This window comes from Pleurodeles waltl, chromosome 9, assembly GCF_031143425.1.
Source record: "Pleurodeles waltl isolate 20211129_DDA chromosome 9, aPleWal1.hap1.20221129, whole genome shotgun sequence".
Classification (NCBI taxonomy): domain Eukaryota; kingdom Metazoa; phylum Chordata; class Amphibia; order Caudata; family Salamandridae; genus Pleurodeles; species Pleurodeles waltl.
Window position 1 is genome coordinate 306,938,002 of NC_090448.1, and position 15,068 is coordinate 306,953,069.

Sequence of the window (15,068 nt, forward strand, 5' to 3'; positions counted from 1 at the left end):
TAAAGTACATATTATATAAAAAAGCATTTGTAATGCAATGGGTCTCGCATTTGCTTGAGTTAGAGCTATTGGCGCTGTAAATTCATAACTAGACTTTTCTTGCCACATAAATTGATCAATCCTGCCTCATAATTTGGTCTTTTCCTGCCACATAATTCCAGTGGCCATGCATATATCTAAAGCACATCCATTTACCTTCTTTCTCTAGCTGCAGCCAAAAATGAAAATGTTGCCATTTAGCATCCTAATTTAAATCTGCAAAGCTAATTCCAATAGAATACCACTTTTACCACCCCACCATCAGAGTGGCTGGCTGGCTGGCTGGCTGGCTAACACAATTCCCAAAACAAGACAGCCACGAAAGAGTAACAAAAGAAATAACTAGAAGGGTCACCCAAACATATCAAGAGTGCTCAAACAGTCAAAATATAGTGAAGATGATACGTTGGCCTGAATCATGGTCATAATTGCAATAATCCGACAATAATGAAGCACATACAATCATCATGTAAATCCAATAAAAAAAGCTTATCAGAAATAAACGATTGACATTAGATTGTAATGCTCAGAACAGCACCTAGAGGACCCCACAATGAAAATAGCATTTGAAAGAAACATGGTCATGTTACCATATAGCTATGCCCTAGAGGGCTTAACCACATGAAAAGAAAATGACTGAAAGTATTACAATGTAACCATATATTTAGCCCCTAGAGAAAATAGTGCATTACACATTTTCAGGGCTAGCAAGGCTTACTGCAATAATATTACAAACAATACCCTTAAAACCCAGACTGCTGTCAGCTGTAAAACAAACGTTCCAGCCATGAGAGAGGTTAAAAAGACACTGGATGGAGGTAGGGGTTATTATTTTGAGGTCCCCTCTAACCTAGTGTGGGGACCCAGAGAAGATCTAGACAGAAATATCAGGTTGTGGATGCCCTGCAAAGCATTATGGGACGACCGAGTGCAGCAAATATTATAGTATGTTGACTGCTCAGAACAGCCCCTAGAGAACACCGGAATAAAAATATCATTTGTAACAAACATGGTTATGTAACCATATATTTAGCCCCTAGAGGGCATAACCACATGAAAAGAAAATGGCACAGTGCAGTGCCTTACATATTTTCAGGCCAAGCAGGCCTTCGACCATACCAAGACCCTAGGAACACAAACTACTCCACGCGGTAAAACAAAAGTTCCAACCATAAGAGAGCTTAAAAAGGGACTGAATGGTGGGAGGGGTTATTATTTTGGGGTCCTCACTAACCTAGTGTGGGGACCCAGAGATGACCTAAACAGAAGGGGTGCGTCAAGGACCATCACAGGCTGAGTTGTGGTAAAAAATGTTTTGAAAAAGAATGCTTACTAAGCATTATGGGGCGACTTTTCCTGAGTGCAGTGAATATTGTATTATCGTCTCTCTCAGTATGCCGGGAGAGCCGCAATGCAGATGAATGTGTTTTAAAAAAAAAATAATAATAATTTTAAGCAAAGCATTCATCAGTTCTTGGTTTTGGGGAAGTTATGGAGCGTGAGGGGGAGAGCCAAAAGAAATTACTCTGATTAGGTAACAGTGAACAATGTGACCAGCGCTCCAATGCTGCCGATGGAGTTTGTGCTGTTAATGCTGTGAGCGCTGTGAAGGCCATGGCTACCATGGAGCACGAAGGGGAGAGAGAAAAGAAAAAAATAGTTCACCCTAGTATATCAGCAATCGTGCAATTATCCATGTAAGAGGATCAGTCTGCAAAGCGGTAAAAAGAAAACACCCCAAGGAGCGACAAACATAAAGCAGTTATCTGCTAGAGAATTCTAGATGCAGATTCCTTACCTTAGAATTCCCTGGCGTCAGCTTCAAATCTGGACATTTTCTGCTTAGCAGTACCCTGTGCGCACCATCAGGTGGCGTCAGTCTGATCCGCATGTGTCGTTCGGATCCGTGCGTGTCGTTCGGATCCGCGTGCATCGTTCGTATCCACGTGGCGTCGTCCGTGTCTTTGGAGCAGTCTGTGACATCACGGCCTTTTATATAGGCACTACCCCGGTGCGCGTATGTCAGTTCTTTTCCTTCCATGCTGGTTAAACGCAGATCTGGAAAGAGCAACCCTTTTTTTGATGTTTTTGTCAAAGATTTTTCGATTGTGTGAGCAATGTCTTTGAGAAAGACTGGATTTAAACCATGTAGTGCATGTCATCGCACCATATCAGTTACCGATTGGGGCCTTGAGAAGGACCGCGATTCGAAGTAGTGTTCGGACTGTTGGACCATGTTTCCGAAGGCCTTGAGAGAGAGATCTCTCCAGCTTCCAGCTGCCCGGCAGCCGTTTTCAGGTAGCGTTTTTCAGCAGACTGCACCCTCGGGTGGGTTTTTGGAGTCAGCAGGGGCCCCATCAGAGTCGACGTCGGTGGCTTTGGCACCGTTGCGGACGCCGGGATCCGATAGCAGGTCTGGACCGGTGCCGGTTTCTCGCAGTCAGCCTCCGGAGTCGGACCCAATGTCAACGCTCCCTCCACCACTGACCACTGGTGGTGGTAGTCCTATCCTCATTCCGGATGATCCGGAACAATGATGCTGATTCTGACTTCGACGGCGATTGATTAGGCCCAAATCAGTGACTGAGGCTTATTCAGAACAGCCAGGCACAGGAGAGGAGTGGGAGGAGTCTGAGGACCCTCTAGAATATGGATTGGAGCATGAAGAAGATTGGTATGAGGATCTAGGGAAAGCCAGTGGACTGGATACTTCTCCAGATGCTGGCATGCTCTCTCCTCCCGCTGTGGCTATGGGGGAGGGTTCATCTTATGCCATGGTGGTGCACAGGGCAGCTGAGGTCTTGACCTAGGCTTGCCTACGGTGCCAGTCAGGACTAATCTCCTGGCAGAGGTGCTTTAGCCGTGGGTTGCTACATCAGAGCCGATGTTACCCTTCAATGAAGCCCTTACAGATGACCTTTTGGGAATTTGGTCCAAACCCAGCACAGGGGCTCCTGTGAATAGGGCAATCGGCTACCGCCATAGACCTGCTCCAAATGACCCTAGTTTCCTCACCCAACATCCCACCCCGGAGAGCTTGGTGGTCCAAGCCTCCACTTTCCATAGTGCCTTACCCTCCGGATAGGGAATCCAAGAGGCTGGACCAACTTGGAAAGAAGTTGTTTTCTTCCTTCAGCCTGGCTTTGAGGTCGGTAAACACCTCTTGCCTTTTGGCTGTTTTTCCCATGCTTTATGGGATACAGTGGCACAGGTGCTGCCCCATGTCCCGGAGGGCGTACTGGACACTCTCACCCAGGCTGTCAAGGATGAGAGCGATGCAGCCAAGTTTACCATCAGGTGTGGCTTGGACACAACCGACTCGCTGGGCAGGGTAATTTCTTCGACAGTGGCCCTCTGTCGGCATACCTGGCTACATTCTACTGGCTTTTTGGGGGATGTCCAGTCGAGCTTTATGTACATGACTTTTGATGGTTCTCGCCTTTTTGGTGAGAAGGCAGACACTGCGCTTGAGTGGTTCAAGGATTCTGGAGCTGCAGCCAGAAGCTAGGGCCTTTCAGAGCTGGCTCGTCAGCAGTCTAGCTAACGTCCCTTTTGAGGCTTCTGAAGGGGTGCGGTACCACGCCAGCCACATGTTAGCCACCGTTCTCCGGCTTCACAGCATCCCGTGCGAGGTCGTTGTACCGTCAGACGCAGAGGGTCTGGCCAGAGGTCGGCCTCCACCCAGCCCCCCTCTTCCGCAGCACCCAAGCCCTCCTAGTCTGGTTCTGCAAGACTATTTCTGTGCATTTGGAGGGAGGATTCAATTTCATCTCCCTCTCTGGCGGGCCATAACATCGGACAAATGGGTCTTGCAGATCATACAGAAGGGCTATTCCATCCCCTTCCAGTCTTTCCCTCCCTCTATCCCTCCAGTAAAAGAACAGCTGATGGAGGATCATTTTGATCTTACTCCATGAGGAAGTTACGTCTCTCTTGGCCAAGGAAGCCATGGAAAGGGTCCCAATGTCAGAAGTAGGCAGTGGTTGTTATTCCCGCTAGTTTCTGATTCCCAAAAATAACAAGGGCCTTCGCCCTATCCTGGATTTAAGGGACGTCATTCTCTTCCTCAAGAAGAAATTCAAGATGCTCACTCTTGCTCAGGTCTTGACTGCCCTAGACCAAGGAGACTGGATGGTAGCGTTGGACTTGCAGGATGCGTATTTTCACATCCCTATTCTGCCGGCCCACAGGTGTTACTTGTGGCTCAAGGTGGGCCACAAGCACTTCCAGTTTACCGTGCTCCCCTTTGGTCTCACCGGTGCCCCTCAGGTGTTCACCAAAGTGATGGCGGTGGTGACAGCTCATCTTCGCAGGTTAGGGATCTCAGTCTTCCCCTACCTGGACGACCGGCTGTTGAAGGCTCCGACGCCCCAGGCTTTCGTCACCCACCTTCAGACTACAGTGGATCTCCTGCATTCGCTGGGGTTCACTATAAACATGCCGAAGTCACACTTGACTCCCTCTCAGAAGCTCCCTTTCGTCAGAGCAGTTCTGGACACAGTGCAGTTTCGGGCCTATCCTCCCTACCTGCGAGTCCAGGATATTCCGGTTATGATACCGATGTTTTGGCCTCTCTCCTGCATTTCGGTGAGACAGACTCTGAGGCTGTTGGGACTCATGATTTCCTGCATCCTATTAGTCAAACATGCCAGATGGCTTATGAGGGCTCTGCAATGGGACCTGAAATTCCAATGGGCATAGCAAATCTTACCGACATTGTTCAGATCTCGGAGAGAACTGCAAAGGATCTGCAGTGGTGGTTAGTGGACTGCGTTTGGGTCAAAGGCAGACTCCTCTCCCTTCCCCAACCAGATCTCACAGTAGTGACGGACGCATCACTTCTGGGATGGGCAGCCATCTGGGAGAGTTGGAGATCAGAGGTCTCTGGTCTCCGGAGGAATTCGGGCTCCATATCAACTTGTTGTCGCTTTGGGCGGTCCGACCAGCATTAAAAGCATTTCTTCCTGTTGTGAAAGGGAAGGTAATGCAGGTGTTCACCTACAACACTACAGCAATGTGGTACTGCAACAAGCAGGGCGGTGTGGGGTCGTGGACCCTTTGTCAAGAGGCTCTGCGTCTCTAGACATGCCTCGAACAGCAGGACATAAACCCTGGTGGTTCAACACCTGGCAGGTTCTCTGAACGCCAAGGCGGACGAACTGAGCCTGCAATGCTTAGCGGATCAAGAATGGTATCTCCATCCGGAGGTGGTGCAAGGACTCTTTCAGCAGTGGGGAGAGCCCTGGTTAGATCTATTCGCCCTTGAAGAGAACATGCAATGTCTGCAGTATTGCGCATGGGAGCTTCCAAGGTGGCTATCCCTAGGTGATGCTCTTCGCCGTGAGTTTAGTTCAGGCCTCCTGTATGCCTTTCCGCCCATACAAGTTCTTCCCAGAGTCCTCAAGAAAATCAAGAACGACCAGGACCAAGTAATCCTAGAGGCTCTGGATTGGGCACGAAGAGTCTGTTATTCCGAGCTTCTCAAAATGAGCATCAATCCTCCCATCAGGTTGCCTCTTGGGAGGATCTTCTGTTGCAGCAGCAGGGGAAGGTTCTCCACCCGAACCTGTCAACTCTGCGGCTTCATGCGTGTAGATTGAGTGCCAGCAGTTGATGGTTTATGACCTTCCTCCCAAAGTCTGTCATGTCATTCTGGTAGCCAGGCGTCCCTCTATTAAGACGCTTTATGCCTGCCGTTGGAAACGTTTTGTAATATATTGTACAGAGAGGTCTATTGATCCTCTTTCTTCTTCTCTTTCTAATATCTTTCTTTTCGTTCTGACACTCGCTCAACAGGGTTCCTACTTAGAGACTCTTAAGGGCTATCTTTCTGCCTTATCGGCCTTTCTTCGCTTGCCTGATCAACAGTCTTTGTTTAAGTCTCCTATCATACAGAGATTGTTAAAAGGGCTTCAACATACGTTTCCATCTATGCCATTTGTTTTTCCCCAGTGGGACTTAATTTAGTGCTTACTTTTCTTATGTGTGCTCCTTTTGAGCCTTTACATAATTGTCCTCTCCGGCTGCTCACTATCAAAACAGCCTTCTTAGTGTCGATCACATCTGCCAGGAGAGTAAGTGAGATGCAGGCTTTATCATCAAAACTGCCAATCAATCAGGAATTTGTAAAGCGCACTACTCACCCGTGAGGGTCTCAAGGCACTGAGGAGGGAAGGGGAGATAAGGGGAAGGAGGAGTTGCTGTTACTGCTCAAACAGCCAGGTCTTGAGAAGTTTCCTGAAAGTATGGAGTTCTTCGGTCTGGCGCAAGTGGATGGGATGAGTAATCCACGTTTTGGCAGTGAGGTGTGAGAATGATCTACTGCTGGATGTAGTTCTGCAGAAGCATGGAACGGTTGTGAGGTCGGCGGAGTAGATATGTGGGGTTGGGGTGTAGAAGGAGAGTCATCTGTTGAGGTATTCTGGTCCGGTGTTGTGCAGTGCTTTGTGAGCGTGGGTGTGAGGAGTTTGAAGGTGATTCTCTTGTTGACTGGGAGCCAGTGCATGTTTTTCAGGTGGTCTGTGATGCGGCAGTGGCGGGGGATGTCCAGGATGAGGCGTGCGGAGACGTTCTCGATGCGTTGCAGCCTCTTCTGGAGTTTGGTTCCTGCGTAGAGGGCATTGCCGTAGTCCAGTTTGCTGCTTACGAGGGCTTGTGTGACTGTTCTTCTGGTTTCGGTGGGTGTCCATTTGTAGGTCTCTCGGAGCATGCAGAGGGTGTTGAAGCAGGGGGAGATGGCGTTGACTTGCTGGGTCATGGATAGTGAGGGGTCCAAGATGAATCCTAGGTTGCGTGCGTGGTCGGTGTGAGTTGGAGCAGTTCAGAGAGTGGCAGGCCACCAAGAGCCATCCCATGCGGAGGGGGTGGAGCCGAAGATGAGGACTTCCGTTTTGTCAGAACTTAGTTTGAGACAGCGGCTCTACATCCATTCGACAATGGCCTTCATTCTCTCGTAGAGGTTGCTCTTGGCGGAGTCCTTGGTGAGGGAGAGGATCAGCTGGCTGTCTGCTTATGAGATGATGTTGAGGTTGTGGGATCGGGCGATGTTAGCGAGCGGGGCCATGTAGACGTTGAAGAGGGTCGGCAGAGGGACGAACCCTGGGGTACGCCGCAGATGATTTCGGTGGCCTCCGAGCGGAATGGGGGAGGCGGACTCTCTGGGTTCTGCCGGAGAGAAAGGAGGTGACCCAGTCCAGGGCTCTGTCGCGGATTCCAGCATTGCTGAGGCATGAGCGTAGGGTGTGGTGGCAGATGGTGTCAAACGCGGCCAAGAGGCCCAGGAGGATGAGGGCCGTGGTTTTGCCGTTGTCCAGTATGGTTCTGATGTCATCTGTGGCGGCGATGAGGTCGGTTTTGGTGCTGTGGTTGCTGCGGAATCCGGATTGGGAGGGGTCCAGGATGCGGTTCTCCTCGATGAAGCGGGTTAGTTGTCTGTTGACTGCCTTCTCGATGACTTTTGCCGGGAAGGGGAGCAGGGAGATAGGCTGGAAGTTCTTAAGGTCCTTTGGGTCCGCCTTGGTTTTTTTGAGGAGGGCATTGATCTCTGCATTTTTCCAGCTCTCTGGGAAGGTGGCGGACTCGAAGGAGCTGTTCATGATCTTCCGTAGTTGGGGTGCGATGATGGACGTTGCTTTGTTGAGGATGTGGTGAGGGCAGGGGTCAGATGGAGAGCCGAAGTGGAGGGTGTTCATGATTTCGATGGTGTAGTTGTTGTTGGCGGGGTTCAGGAGAGGAGGAGGTTGGTGAGAGGTGAATCTGTGGTGTTGGTGGTTGCCGGTGGGGTCTGGGTGCTGAAGCTGTCGTGGATGTCAGCAATCTTGCGGTGGAAGAAGGAGGCTAGGGAGTCGCAGAGGTCTTGGGATGGTGGGATGTCGTTGGTGAGCTGGGGTTGGAGAGTTCCTTCACGCCATATCTCACAATTTATCCTGATAAGGTAGTCCTCAGAACTCGTGCCTCTTTCCAAAAACAGCGGTGACCCTTTTCCGTCTGCATCAAAACATCACCCTGCCCGCCTTCTTTGCTCCACCACGTCTCTCTAAAGAAGAGGAGCGCCTCCACTGTCTGGACCCAAAAAGAGCATTGTTGTCCTACCTTGACTGCACAAAAGAGTTCTGGGTGGATGACCAACTCTTTATGGGGTATGTTGTAGCAATGAAGGGCCTGGCAGTCCAGAAGCGAACCATTTCGTGCTGGGTCGTTCTCTGTTAAAATCTGCTACGCATTGGCTAAGAAGCAGCCTCCTGAGGGCTTGAGAGCTCACTCTACAAGGGGGAAAGCTGATACCATGGTGTTAGCTAGAGGCATGCCGGGTTCTAGACATTTTCCAGGCGGCAACGTCGGCTTCCTTGCACACATTCGCAAGACACTACTGACTGGATATCCAGGCGAGAAGAGAGGGGCGTTTTGCTCGCTTGGTCCTGCAAGGCTTCCTTGAGTAAAGTATATCTTCGCAGCCCACCGCCTGGAGGTTATAGCTTGGGTATCTATTCTAAGGGAAGGAATCTGCAGCTAGAAGTCTCTATCAGATGAAAAAGTTACTTACCTTCGGTAACAAATTATCTGGTAGAGACTCAATCCAGCTGCAGATTCCTTACACCCACCCAGGCCTCCCCGCTCTGCCGATATATACTGTGTTTTTTCAGATTTTTACCCTTTCTCCAGGGCATCTCATTTTGCTCAGACAATCAGAAAAAAATATGTTTCTTCTATGACTCCGTGCTTCTGGCATGGGAAGTTGTAGAAAAGAGCTGATGTACATTCGCTGTGGTGGTGCCTATATAGGAGGCCATGTTGTCACAGATGACTCCAACGACGCTGATGACGCCAAGCCGGATGTCACACGCGGATCTGAACGACACCACCTGACAGCGCACGCAGGGTACTGCTCAGCAGAAAAATTCTGTATTCGATGCTGACGCCACGGAATTTTAAGTTTAGGGTAAGGATTCTGCAGCTAGATAGTCTCTACCAGATACTTTGTTACCGAAGGTAAGTAACTTGTTCATCTGATAGTCTATTAGCTGCTGATTCCTTCCCTTAAAATAGATACCCAGCCTATAACTCCTGGTGGTGGGTTTCCAAACTGCCCTTTTAGACCCGCTTTGGTTCCCCCTATTTTTGACATTTTTTTGGCTCTTCCCTGTCACAGGCACTTGGCCCCCCTACACAAGTGAGGTATCATTTTTGCCAGGAGGCTGAGGGGAACGTTGGGTGGTAGGAAATTTGTGCAGGTGCGGTGATCCCACGAAGAAATGTGGGAAAAATTAGAGGGTTTTTTTGTGCTAAATTTGAGGCTTGCTGAGGATTCTGGTTAAGAAAACACTGGGGGATCCATGCAAGTCACACCTCTCTGAACTCCCTCGGATGTCTAGTTTTAAGAAATGTTTGGGTTTGGTAGCTTTCCCTAGATGGCTGCGGAGCCCAGATCCCAAAACGCAGGTGGCCGCCCGTCCCCACAAAAACAGGTAGGTTAGTATTTGATAATTTTAATGTGTCCGTGTAGTGCTTTGAGGCATTTCCTGTTGCGGGCTTGAGGCCCACACACACAACTGAGGTACCATTTTTATCGGGAGACTTGGTGGAATGCTGGGTGGAAGGATGTTTGTGTCTCACCTCAGATTCCAGAACTTTGCAGCACCGAAATATGAGGAATAAGTGTGTTTGTGCCAAATTGTGAGGTTTGCAATGGATTCAGGGTGACAGAACCTGTCCTGGGTTCCTGAAGGTGTCTAGTTTTAAAAAATGCACAGGTTTGATAGGTTTTCCTAGGTGCCAGCGAAGCTACAGACCAAAATCCGCAGCTAGGCGCTTTCCAAAAAACACGTCAGTTGTCAATGTAAAAATGTGATGCGTCCATGTTGCGTTTTGGGGCCTTTCCTGTTGCGGGCACTAGGCCTACCCACACAAGTGAGGTACCATTTTTATCTGTAGACTTGAGGGAATGGTGGGTGCAAGGCCATTTGTGGCTCCTCTCAGATTCCAAAACTTTCTATCACCGAAATGTGAGGAAAAAGTGTTTTTTTGCCAAATTTTGAGGTTTGCAAAGGATTCTGGGTAACAGAACCTGGTGAGAGCCCCACAAGTCACCCCATTCTGAATTCCCCTAGGTATCTACTGTAGAAAGCTGGCTCTGTATATACTATCTCAAAGTGAGGGATAGTGTGCACAGAGTCCAAGGGTTCCCCTTAACAGTTGATAGTGGCAAAATTAGATAATACTAATGCTCTATTTTGTGGTGGTGTGTTCGAGCAGTAGGCTTATCAGAGGGTAGTGTTAAGCATTTGTTGTACACACACAGGCAATAAATGAGGAACACACACACAAAGACTTAACTCCGGGCCAATAGGTTTATAAATAGAAAAGTATATTTTCTTAATTTATTTTTAGAACCACAAGATTCAAATTTTAGTTAAGTACATAAATTGCAAGGTACTTCCTTCACACAGGTAAGTATAGAACTTTGATTTAAAACAGTAGTACACACAGTTTTGGTTAAAATGGCAAATAGGTATTTTAAAAGTGGACACTGCAAAAATCAACAGTTCCTGGGGGAGCTAATTAATAGTTAGTTTTTCAGGTAAGTAAAGCACTTACACAGTCAGTCTCCTGGGCATGGGCAGCCCACTGTTGTTGGTTCAAGCCAACCCCAAAAGCCACCGCACTAGCAACACAGGGCCTGTCAGGTACAGAGGTTAAAGGAGGGCCCAAAACACATAGGCACCTATGGAGAACAGGGGTGCTCCGGTTCCAGTCTGCTAGCAGGTAAGTACTGCTTCCTCGGGAGCAGACCAGGGGGTTTAGTACAGCACTTGGGGGGACACACACAAGTACACAAAACACACCCTCAGCGGCACAGGGGCGGCAGGGTGCAGTGTGCAAAGTAGGTGGCAGGTTTGCCACAGAAAACAATGGAGGGACCTGGGGGTCACTCTGGTGATGCAGGCAGGGCATAGGGGGGCTTCTTGGGCCAGCCACCAACTAGGCTAGGATGAGAGCTGCCTGCTGGTCACTCCTGTACTGGTAGGTGGTTCTTCTCGGTCCTGGGGGCTGCGGGTGCAGTGCTTGGTCCAGACGTCAGATTCCTTTGTTACCAGGCAGTCGCAGTCAGGGGGAGCCTCTGGATCCTCTCTGCAAGCGCTGCTGTAGGGGTGCAGGGAGGTTGACTCAGGGTGTCCACGTCATTGGAGTCGTCTGGGAGTCCTCTCTGCGGTGTTGGTTTCTCCAAAGTGGAGCCAGGGGCGTTGGGTGCAGAGTGTGAAGACTCACGCTTCTGGCAGGAAGTTGGAGTCTCTTTAAAGTTGGTTTCTTGTTGCAGTTTTGTAATTGTTTCTGGACAGAGCCGCTGTCCTCAGGAGGTTCTTGGTCCTTTAGGTGCAGGCCAGTCCTCTGAGTCCTCAGAGGTCGCTGGTACCTCTGGATGTGTCGCTGTGCAGGTTCTTTGAGTCTGGAGACAGGCCAGTAGGGCTGGGGCCAAGTCAGTTGTCGTCTCTGAGGGGCTTTCAAGTCAACAGTCCTTCTTTCTTCAGGTTGCAGGAATCTGATTTCCTGGGTTCAGGGTCGCCCCTAAAATGCTCAATTTAGGGGGGTGTTTAGGTCTGGAGGGCAGTAGCCAATGGCTACTGTCTTGGAGGGTAGCTACACCATGTTTGTGCCTCCTCCCTGTGGGGAGGGAGGCACATCCCTAATCCTATTGGGGGGAACCCTCCAAAGCAAGATGGAGGATTTCCTAAGACGGGGGTTCACCTCAGCTCAGGACACCTTAGGTGCTGTCCTGTCTGGAGGGTGACTCCTCCTTGTTTTTCTCATTATCTCCTCTGGACTTGCCGCCAAAAGTGGGAGCTGTGTCCGGGATGTGGGCATCTTCACTAGTTGGAGTGCCCAGGGGCATTGTAACACTAAGCCTGAGCCTTTGAGGCTCACTGCTAGGTGTTAGAGTTCCTGCAGGGGGGGAGGTGTGAAGCACCTCCAACCAGTGCAGGCTGTTTCTGGCCTAGGGGAGAGCACAAAGGCCCTCACCCCAGGGGGTCAGAAACTCGTCTCTCAGCAGCGGGCTGGCACAGACCAGTCAGTCCTGCACTGAAGGATTGGGTAAAATACAGGGGACATCTCTAAGATGCCCACTGTGTGCATTTTGTAATAAATCCAACACTGGCATCAGTGTGGGTTTATTATTCTGAGAAGTTTGATACCAAACTTCCCAGTATTCAGTGTAGCCATTATGGAGCTGTGGAGTTCGTTTTTGACAAACTCCCAGACCATATACTTAATATGGCATCACTGTACTTACAATATCTAAGAATAGACTTAGACACTGTAGGGGCATATTGCTCTTGCAGCTATGCCCTCACCTGTGGTATAGTGCACCCTGCCTTAGGGCTGTAAGGCCTAATAGAGGGGTGACTTACCTATGCCACAGGCAGTATTTTGTGTGCATGGCATTCTGAGGGGTTTGCCATGTCGACTTTGCCTTTTTCTCCCCACCAACACACACAGTCTGCAATGGCAGTGTGCATGCGTTAGGTGAGGGGTCCCTAAGGGTGGCACAACACATGGTGCAGCCCTTAGAGCCCTGGTGTGGTAACTTTGGGGTTGCCTTGAACCCCCAACGGAGGGCTGCCTATGCCCCAGAACTGAGACTGTAAGTGCTATACTTACTTCCTAATCTAACCTTTACTTGCCTCCCCCAGGAACTGTTGATTTTTGCACTGTGTTCACTTTGAAAATAGATTATTGCCATTTTTACAAAGACTGTATATGATATTGCTGTTATTCAAAGTTCTTAAAGTATCTAAGTGAAGTACCTTGCTTTTAAAGTGTTTACTGCAAATCTTGAACCTGTGGTTCCTAAAATAAACTAAGAAAAGATATGTTTCCATATAAAGACCTATTGGCCTGGAGTAAGTCTTTGAGTGTGTGTTCCTCATTTATTGCCTGTGTGTGTACAACAAATGCTTAACACTACCCTCTGATAAGCCTACTGCTCGACCACACTACCACAAAATAGAGCATTAGAATTATCTACTTTTGCTACTATCTTACCTCTAAGGGGAACCCGGGGACTCTGTGCACACTATTTCTTACTTTGAAATAGTATATACAGAGCCAACTTCCTACACCTATTTTTCAATCTTTATACTTAAGCAAATGAATTGCTGTATACCCGGTATACAATGAAAACCCATTGCAAGGTGCAGCTTCTTTATTGGCTCTGGGTACCTAGGGGTTGTGATGAACCTACAAGCACTATTTATCCCTGCGGCCAGAAGAGTCCAGCAGACGTAACGGTATATTGCTTTTGAAAATCTGACATCGCAGGTAAAAGATACAGAGTAAAACGTGGAGAAAAATTGATGTTTTTTCCACCTCAATTTCAATATGTTTTATTTCAGCTGTTATTTTCTCTAGGAAAACCTTGTAGGATCTACACAAATGAAGCCTTGCTGAATTCAGAATTTAGGCTACGTTTCAGAAATGTTTAGCTGTCTGGGATCGAGCATTGGTTTCACACCCATTTTTGTCACTAACTGAAAGGAGGCTAAAAGCACAGAAAATTGAAAAAATTGGGTATGTCCCAGTAAAATCCCCACATAGTGTTGAAAAATGTATTTTTCTAATTCAAGTCTGCCTGTTCCTGAAAGCTGGGAAGATGGTGATTTTAGCACCGCAAACCCTTTGTTGATGAAATTTTTGGGAAAAAAACACAAGCCTTCTTCTGCAGCCCTTTTTTCATTTATTTTCAAAAAAACGAAATCTTTGCTGTATTTTGGCTAATTTCTTGGTCTCCTCCAGGGGAACCCACAAATTCTGGGTACCTCTAGAATCCCTAGGATGTTGGAAAAAAGGACGCAAATTCTGCGTGAGTAGCTCATGTGAATAAAGGTTTGAGGGCCTAAGTGCAAACTGCCCCAAATAGCCAAAAAAAAAGGCCTGGCACCTTAGGTGGAAAAGGCGTGGCAGCGAAGGGGTTAAAAGAAGTGAGTAGGCTCAAAACAAATTTAGTTAACCTATTGAAAACGCAACCTGTGTGGAAACCAGTGACCATTTGTGGTGCTTGATGAGTTTTAGGCACAATTTTTCTGATGGATACTTCTAACAGCAGATTCCACACCTTGTGAATATTCCCTAGACTTCAGACGGGATCTGAAGATGGTGTCATGCAACTCCACTTCGACCTCATTACGGTCAAGAAGCGACAAGCAGAGCATCATATAAGCACCACCCATGCTTGTTGACTTCAGGGCTTTTCTTTCCATTCCTTAAGATGCTGATCTGAAGCTACTGTCAACACCTATTACACCGGGTGAATCTGAAGTCCATACTGTGTCGTGAGGCAAAGCTGTATGTTGTCAAACATAGGAAGACTCGAGGTTGTGAGCAGTCGAAGTCGAAAGGAACATTCCTTTCCAGCGACAGATCATCATTGTGGTGAAGGTCTTTGGATAAGTCCAAGAAGAAGCATAAGAAATCAAAGTTCCATTTGCATTGCATCCTAAACCGGAAGATGATTCACAGCCCATTGTGCTCTCGGAGTGGAATACACCATGTCCTCCACCAAGTCTGACAATCCTTCTGATTGTGATACTTTGCTCTTACTGCATGGTAGGGTCCAGACCTTGAATAATTGTTTCAGCACTGACACAGACAATAAAACTTTTGATGAATGGGTTCATTTTTGCTCCAACATGATGAGAAAAATTGATATGAAGAACTACAAGATGCCAGCGGTCTGGGTCCTCTTCCAGATACTGGCCTTGTTTCTCCTTCCAGCCAAACTACAGAAGAAAGCATTTCCTTTGCTGTTATTAATTTGAGGGTGGCAGAAATACTCAACCTATAACTCCCTACTATGGAGATAAAGACTAATGTTCTGACAAAGGTACTCCAGCCTGGTTGAGTAGCTCCTGAACCTCTTATACCATTTAATGAGGCCCTCACTGATAGTCAGTGTTGCCTGGTGTTCACCAAGCCGTTATCATACAACCTCCAATGCCTGAAATCTTGTTGGTGCAGGTGTCCACCAATAATCCTAG

At 48.2% G+C, this 15,068-nt stretch overlaps 1 protein-coding gene across 1 annotated transcript in view; it reads left to right on the plus strand.

The window, feature by feature from the left end:
• The window catches only part of FANCD2 (FA complementation group D2), a 1,182,674-nt gene that overhangs the window by 734,656 nt on the left and 432,950 nt on the right, over nucleotides 1-15,068 (plus strand). The gene's annotated exons all lie outside the window — the stretch shown is intronic.